This window comes from Corvus brachyrhynchos, unplaced genomic scaffold (assembly GCF_000691975.1).
Source record: "Corvus brachyrhynchos isolate BGI_N302 unplaced genomic scaffold, ASM69197v1 scaffold97, whole genome shotgun sequence".
Lineage (NCBI taxonomy): Eukaryota > Metazoa > Chordata > Aves > Passeriformes > Corvidae > Corvus > Corvus brachyrhynchos.
The window spans coordinates 1,132,015-1,140,286 of NW_008239758.1; the positions used below are offsets into that span (position 1 = coordinate 1,132,015).

At 44.6% G+C, this 8,272-nt stretch overlaps 1 protein-coding gene across 1 annotated transcript in view; it reads right to left on the bottom strand.

Annotated features, from left to right (window-relative positions):
* MAPK6 (mitogen-activated protein kinase 6) overlaps positions 1-7,291 on the bottom strand; it is a 28,271-nt gene extending 20,980 nt beyond the window's left edge. The window contains exon 1 of the mRNA XM_008640009.2: positions 7,088-7,291. The gene's annotated coding sequence lies outside the window, so the exon portion shown is untranslated. The remainder of the gene's footprint in view (positions 1-7,087) is intronic.
* Positions 7,292-8,272: the final 981 nt, after the last annotated feature.

Sequence of the window (8,272 nt, forward strand, 5' to 3'; positions counted from 1 at the left end):
CCTGCTGAGGTTTTACTTCAAGAGAGAATGGCATATTTGATCCCTGTCATGACTGTACCTCAGAGGCATCCTACTTTCAGGAGAGGATGGTTTCTACCCAGGATTTTTGAGTTACCTGTTCTTCTGACAGACAGAAGAGCCTAGAAGCACTCCTACCTAGGAAAGGAATAAATCATGCATGACACATTTTTTGTACTGAGTAACTCATTTTACCCATGGTCTACACTTTTGTGAGTCTGAAGAACAAACTCTTTTTTTTTTCTTCAGTGAAGACATAAAATCTGACTGAATCTTTATTATATTGGAAATGTAAGATTTATTACCTCTCTTAGAGGTACAACAGTGCTGAAACTGGGTCATCCCAAACTTTTTCAGTTAAGGGCTAGACAAATGAAATCCATCTGTCCATGTATACACTGCAGGACATAAAAACAAATCGCTCTGTTGGTGGATACTAACACATACACATACACTGTGTGTGCAGGAGAGTAAGAGGGAAGGTGGGCAAGGCTGTCAGCCTTTGCAGAGCTCAATGAGAGCTCCGGTGCCAGTTGGTCCAACTGACCTTCATGACCTTAATTCTTCTCAGAAATGCCTCCATTGGACATCCCAGTGCTGGGGAAGCTCTGGGAAGCAGTCCTCAACCCAGACAGTTATCTTGTAGAGGTAAACCTTTATTGAAGGGTTATACCTAGAGGTTCTTTCATTATATAAATAGCAAGATTTACCCTGCAAGTGAACTGGAATTAGGAAAGGTAAAGAGGTAGAGAAAGCTTCTGCTCGTAAGTGCATCAGCATTCTCTTATCTCCAGCATATCTTTAAACAGTTTTCAACTGCAAATTTCAACAGTCAAAAACTGTTAAATGAAAACTTAAGAGATACCCTGTGCACCTAAAAGTTACAGTTTTTTAAAAGAAAAAGTTATTCCTTCCTCATTCTTTGTGTTTTATGAAACACAAGAGAACCATTTAAGCCTCAATTAAAATAAAAGCAATTCCTGATAAATCTATTTTAGTAAACACAGTAAGTTGCTAACCATTATCTCATATTTCTTCTTATTGTTTAATCAGGACACTCCCAAAACAAAAGCAATCAAGATGACTCAAAGAAGATGAGTTCCAACCTTTGGACCAGCTCTAACTGCAATAATTCTCATGATTGCTGCAATTCAGCAGACTCCAGCATGATAGTAGTGTTCACGTGTGCTCCACGACCTGCTCCAGCACTGCCCTGGGTGACAGCAGGAGCTGCTACATGGTTCCTGTGTGTAATCTGATGTCCCCAGCTCACAGCACCACAAACCAGCTGACAGAGCTTGCATCCATTATCACAGAGGTCAGGTGCACAAACCCTTTCACTCGTGTTCAGTAGTGGGAGTGACGAGGCCAGGCTGCACTGTGGGAGTTCTTACCTGGCCACCCAAAGCAATCAAGAACCAGCTTAGCCACCAGACAAGAGTGAGCAAACTCTTCCTGTGTCCTGAAATGGCGGCCCAGAGGAGTGAGATTGCAGCTTACAAAGCTCTCACCTTTTTCTTGCTGTTAACTTTTCCAGGACAGCCTGTCTGTCCTTGATTTCTGTGTTGGAAAAGGTATATCCCAGAAATCAAGACGGAAGACTCAGCCCTTGCTTTCAGAGTCAAACCATACTGCCAGGGCTGGACTAGGAATCTCATTACCACTGCGCAAGCCATCCTGCTCCAAGGGCTACTCCAAGGAGGGCTTAACACTCCCAAGCCTGTCTGTCAGAGATGCTTGACAAAGACTTCACAAAGCAGCACAATATTTGTCAAAACCAAGGTGGTGATCTTCCCCTCAACCCAACAAGGGTTTTGAGATGTCAGCTGTTTATTCTCTCCTGACAGACTACCCAAGCTGGTATTTCCACAACTGCATGGACTATCTAGATACTTCCTAGAAGTAAAGTGAGATTATTATGGTTTGTGATAACATCCCTGTTTAAATAATTAAGGCAACCATCTGCTTGTAGTAAAATTGATTCAAGGACTACACGTACAATTTGCGATCAAAGTACTACCCTGAACCCCGTGTTTATCATGCCAGCTCCAAAGACGTTTGTTAGTAAACAACAGCAACGTAATCATTGCTAGGCAGCAGGGAGTCAGAGGCAGGGCTTGACCAGGCTGCTGTCAACTAAGAAATGTCAGCGAAGAACCTGTGGGGACTGCTGAAATCAAGGGAAGCAGCAGGGCGGTAATGGAAACTTTTGAACCTTTTCACGCAGAGGAACAAGAAGATTTAGCTTTCTGATTGCTGAAATGTTTCAGATAGCAGGAGAACATGGGAATATGGGCCTTCATGACAGCTAGTACACTTCTCTGACCTTGGAAGAGAGTTCCATGGGGCATGACAATCACAGTAATCAGAACAAGCTCTATCTGCTCTGATACAGCTTTACTGCAGGAGCAGATTTTCCTTTTTCTCCTCACAAGTGCTCGGTGCTCTCCTTCATTCATTGCACAAGAAAGTTCTCACCTGATTACCAGCAACTGGATACCAAAAAACCAAAGCCAGAGTACTGCCCTATGTGTGCTATTCCACATATTGCCCCAGTCTGAGGACAGAACCACCAGCATTTAAGGGCTCTGAAAATAACCATTAAATTAATTTCTACAATCTGCAAGACTGTCAGAATATTATCATTCCCACTGTTCTGAACTGAGTCACAAAAGAACAAGGTCAAAGTAGCCCTTAATAGCAGATTTAAGATTACTAGAACTGAATTTTGCAAGGGTTTGGTAATTTATTCCACTGTTCAGCTTTTCAACTCACTTTTCAAAGTCCTCGGTCCTGGCACCAAGTACAGATCCCCAGAGCTCTGAATCCTCAGTTGCAAGTTATTCTAGGCTTTGTCCAGGCAGTTCTGATTTTCACCAGCAGCAGAAGCCCCCGAGTATCTGAGCTTGTACACCCTGAGTAGCTGTGTTTGCACCCCTCTGTGCCAGTGTCTCCACTCCCTCTCAGAGCCCATCTAGTTTCTCCAAGTCTCTCCCATTTCCTGGCTTCTATTTTCTTTTCTCCTGTCCAATTAAAACCTCATTTTTACAAACTTTCTTTCCAAACCTGTTTCTTAAAAGTTCCCTACCTATTTGGTCCTTGTTTCTTCCACACGTGAGTCACGTAGCTGCTGGAGCCAACAGGAGCCACTAAAAGCAGTACATGGGAGGAACAGTCCACTTAAATTCAATTAAGGTGCTTAATCCCAACTTAGCCTGCAGAAACCTGTGGATGCAGTCACAGGAAAATTTCTGTTCAGGAGCTGTGTGGGCTAGAGCACACCCAGGACTCACAGCATGGGAATTTATCTGCTAACAGATCTCTCAGTCTGCAAAACCTGAGGTCTCCAGTTCGCAAACGCCAAGAAAGAAAAACCATGCATTTTTGATTCTGGATTTCAAGAGTTCCCTCCTCTTCTGAAACAGGCAAAAGTCTTTTAAAAACTTCTTTCTGTTTGCTTATTTTTAGGTAGGGCAAAATCAGTGATCTCCTCTGCCCCGGTTCTTGTCAAATAAGCTAAACATTCCAGCAAAGTTCAGATTTGGAAATCTACCTGGCACAAAAATGTTTCCATCTGAAGAACTAGCTGTCAGCAAAGTCATGGTCTACCAAAAGAACCTTGCCCGAGCCACCAGGATGCTGCAAGTCCCAAAGTGCTGTGGTGACTCTGCTTCCCGCAGGTGCAGCCTCTCCCCAATCCCGCTCCTCTGCCGTGCACGGGAACGGGCGCGTTCACACGTTCTCCCCCAGCAGAAGGTGCACAGAGAGCTCACACGGGCTGCCTCACCTCTCCACGCAGAGAGCTCACACGGGCTGCCTCACCTCTCCAGGGTGTACAGAGAGCTCACACCGGCTGCCTCACCTCTCCAAGGTGCCTTCTGATATTCCCAGACAAGAAAGCTGCTAGCTGTCAAGGAAGGTGGTGGTAAAGGAGTCTTGCTACACAGCAATGGATTATGGAGGAAAAGAAGTGACCCAGAGCGTTTCTGAGGAGGAATTGTCCCTGTCAGTGCCCAACCCATGGGTGGGTGACAGGTTGCTGGGGGAGCACAGGTTGTCAGGGAGTGAGGGGCACCTGCTGCTGCGATGCAGGGGACCCTATTCAAGCTTCCCTTCCCCTTCACAAACCTGTTTTGGACAAAGGCCCTCAGCAGTGCAAAGCAGGAGGCTGTAAGAAAATATCCCGCTCTCCAGGACAAAGTTTTTTGCTATTCTTTTGCTCCAATGTGTGGCCACACGGCCTCTCTCACCACCCAAACCCTGCCTGGTGTCCTGGTGCAGACCCCACACTCCTCACTGCAGCTGCTGCTGCACGGCTGTGGGGCAGCCAGTGCTACAGGGACACAGAACTACAGGGAGAGACCCAGCCATTAGGGGAACACAACACTGAAGGAGATGAGCTAAGTGTTTCAACAGTCTCCATCATCAGATTTTGGCTGATTGGAGAGATGGACAGAAACCACGTGTGACTGCGTGCAGGGGATGAGGAGGATGTCAGCATTAGCCCAGCTTTCTGATGGTTACAGAGGCTGTAATTTCATTTTCTTTCCATTGTATCCTATGTGAAAAGCATTCCAAGTCGTGCCGCACCCCCTAAATCCTATTAAGAAAAACTAGACCTTGCAAAGCTGTTTTCCAGTGTGACGAATTCAGGTTTTGTGGCTCTCTGACAGTTTTCCATTAACTCCCGACTGAGCAGAAGCGACCAGGTCACCGAACACCAGGAGAGCAGGACTCCTTGCCCAGATGCCTTGCCTGGGCTCAGTCTACTTCTTGGAGCCCCCATCTCCAGCCTCAGCAGAGCCCATCACACCCCTCTGCCACTCAGCAGCAGGCAGGTGTGAGCAGGAGGCCTGAAGGAGAGACAGCTCATCCCACACTCCTGCTGTAGGGTTAATCTGCAGCACACGGCCACCCTGGGCACCTGGGGGACACCCTCTGCTGCGGGAGGGACTGTCTCACCTGCAGCACGGACTGCCTGAGCCCTCCAGCATCACACTGGCTGCCGAGGCAGGCAGCATCTGAGAAATACTTCCCCAAACCTGCCCTTGTGTTCTTTAAAACAAGCTTTTGTTTATGCTGCTGCTGGTGAAATATACCTGAGAATATGTCTGAAGTATACGGAAAATAACCTGAGTCCCCAGTCTACCTTCAGTTATATTTTTCCTGAAGCTCTGAGGCTCCCGTCCCTCTGCAGAGCAAACACAGCATTTGCAGGAATAAAGCTGCACTTACGTAAGTCTCTGAGAATGCCAAGTTGAAAGTATGACAGAGGAAAAACTTCTGGTAAAAACCTATTTTTTGTCATTTCAAGAGATCTAATCTATCTTCTGTGCATTCCTGACCTTCAGAAAGCATTTTCATCTCACACATTAAGTATAACAATCCTCTTAACAGGGAACATTTTGTTAGAGCTTTAAATTGGGTTACATAAATTATTTGTAGTTCTGACAGCAGGTTTCTCTTCCGTCCACGAGGACAGTTGTTATGAGATTGCTACAAGGTTCATTTGCAATCACTGCAGATAATCATCTGAAGGGACTGTTTGAAAGGAGATTTTATGTGGGGCATATGCTACCAGTTTCTTAAGGCTTTTTATAAAAGCAGCATTTTTGCCAAATAATTTCCAGTACAGTAACATGCATGAGAATTAAGACATCCCTGACATGAATGGCAAACTGAGAGAACAGAAGTTTCTAAGTCCCACAAACTTGAGGGGGTACAGAACACAAAGGGAGCCCCCCCCCCCAAAAAAAAAAAAAAAAAAAAAAGCATGGTACTGAACACATCTCAATCCATGGTTTTACTTTTGCTGACTGCAGTAGGAATTGCAAACAGTCAGGATGAGGCTCTTTGTTCCCGCTAGGTACTTGTTCAGAAAAAAAACAGTGTGGAAAAATTATTCAGCAGTTACAGCACTACTTTTAGCATTGTATCAGAGCAGTCAGTGACTTAGAAACACAGTTTGCAGTACTCTCCATTCTTTCTTCTCCTCAGCCCCAGCCAGGCATGGGCTTAGACACTGGTTTTGAATGGGAAGAGTTCTCTGGCAGCAGAGCCCTCCTGCCTCCCTTTCTCTTGTCACTGGTCAGGCTGATTGGGGAAAGGAAGTTTCTACTGATTTTGTCATGGGTGGGAAAAGAAAGGCATCATTTATAAATTTGGATTAATATTTAGGTTTTCTATTATATTATCCACCCCTCCCCCCCCCCCGTAAAGCAATATTTTATTAAAATTGAAAGTATTTTGTTTGACTTTAAGAGCAACGATTTACCAAAACAAAGTTTTAAAATAAGAACTTTCAAATGAAAATACGGACATTCAATTTTTAAATCTTTGTAAGAGCATTTCAGATTTTTTTTCTCCCAACAAGAGCAAAAAGTTTCACCCAATGCTAAATACAAGCCAATCCAGTAAACCTGATTTCTACACTCCTGCTGACATTACATTCTCCTCAACAGTGGTACAGAAACCAACAAACCCTTCTGCAACATCAGAGTACTCCAAGGAGCAACATTTTCACTAAGGAGAAAACCTGTGTGTCTGTAAAGCACACACACACACAAACACAAGAACCATGCAAAAAACCCCCCATGCTCAGCAGAGGGGACCTTTACCCACAAAACTTAACATCTACTAACATTTCCAAATCTGCCTAGGAATGCTTTCCCTTGCTATTTCCAGTTGTATTGAGCTAGCTCGTGGTGTTTTATCTTTCCCTCCCCTTCTTTATGCAATGCCAAACATTTATTTTCAGCAGTCTATGCAGAGTTGTCTCATGGTTTTATCAGCAGTCTTTCTTATAATACTTTATCTACAGAGAATGCAATGCATTAGGACTTCTAGGGACAATGTTATTGTCCCTAGCTATTCCTATGAATTATCTAGAGACACTAGCTGATTAAAATGAAATTATTTTATTTCTGTAAAAGACAAAATATTAATATTTTGGCAATTCTCAGAGAGAAAGAGATGTTTCTAAGTGTTAGTTAGAAAGGTTGATCTTTATACTTCTTTCTCTCTGAACAAACAGATCTCATGGGAGAATACACACAGACATTTAACTTACCATTACTGCAGCTATCTTTTGACTTCCTCAGTATCATTAATATTTAAGCAGAAAGAACAGAACAAACAATTATCCTAATGATACCACATCAGAACTAACAAAGTAATTTTTAAAAAGTCATCCAGAAGAAGTGAGAAGGTCAACCAGAAAGCACGAGTCAGGAATAGCTGTGCTCCGAGGAGGAGGGAAAGGTTATGTTGCTGTGATATGAGTAGTGCACAGCTGTTACTCTAGTAATAATTCATCATATTAATATTTAAATGAGAGGAGGAGGGCACGAGACTGTGTGTGACTCAGTGGTCCCTCCCTGTCCTCAAGCAGAAAAACAGGCCACCAATACAGAAAGAGCATTAGGAGCTGCGGAGTGGGAAGGTTTGTTTTCATTACCTCGTGAATAAAAGTGGGCAGACTGGTCCCTGAAGAAGTCTAGAAATTATCCTGCTTTTACTAGAGCAAGTCAAATTCTGTTTCTAGTCTCAGAAGCAGCCATTGCCTAATGAACAAATTGATCCAGCCAGCAGTGCTCCAGGTCTGCACGTGGTGTTCCTTGGGTTTCAGTGTATTTCCAGCAAGCCTCTACACTTCCTCCAAAGAGCTGCCTGCAGGAGTCTCGCCTGGCAGTCCCTCACAGGGAATTGCTGAATACTGCTGTACTTTGCCATTTATCTAAAGACACATTTATAAAAACATTTCTTTAATGGGGCTAACTTACCTCCAGGGTCGCTGCATTGCCTGGGCCCATTGGGGCCTCTGGGTGGGCAGGTCAGGAGACCTGAGGAGGAGCAGGAGTGTCTGGGGGTGTTGTGAGGAGCAGAGCCTCAGCCCTGGGGAGCCTGGGGGAGCTGCTGGAGGTAGAGCAGCAACACCCAGCAACAGCAGGCTCAGCTCGAGGTGGAGGGCTGGAGGAAACAGCTGATGCAGGCATAACCCAGACAGATGTGGGTGGCATCCCTGGCAGGAGAGGCAGCCTGACTATGCTTGGTTGCATATAGGGTTGCACAACTTTATCCAACAATTCAATATAAACACACCTCTCACATGCTGGGTTTTGGGAAGTTTGGATTTTCTTTTGAATTCTGTACAACGCCCTCCTCTTTGTTAGCAGAAAAGTGTTACTGTGATAGCCCTGGATGAGCATCGCCTTGTTGGCTGTGTAACTAAAAAGGTAATAAGCAACCATTAAGC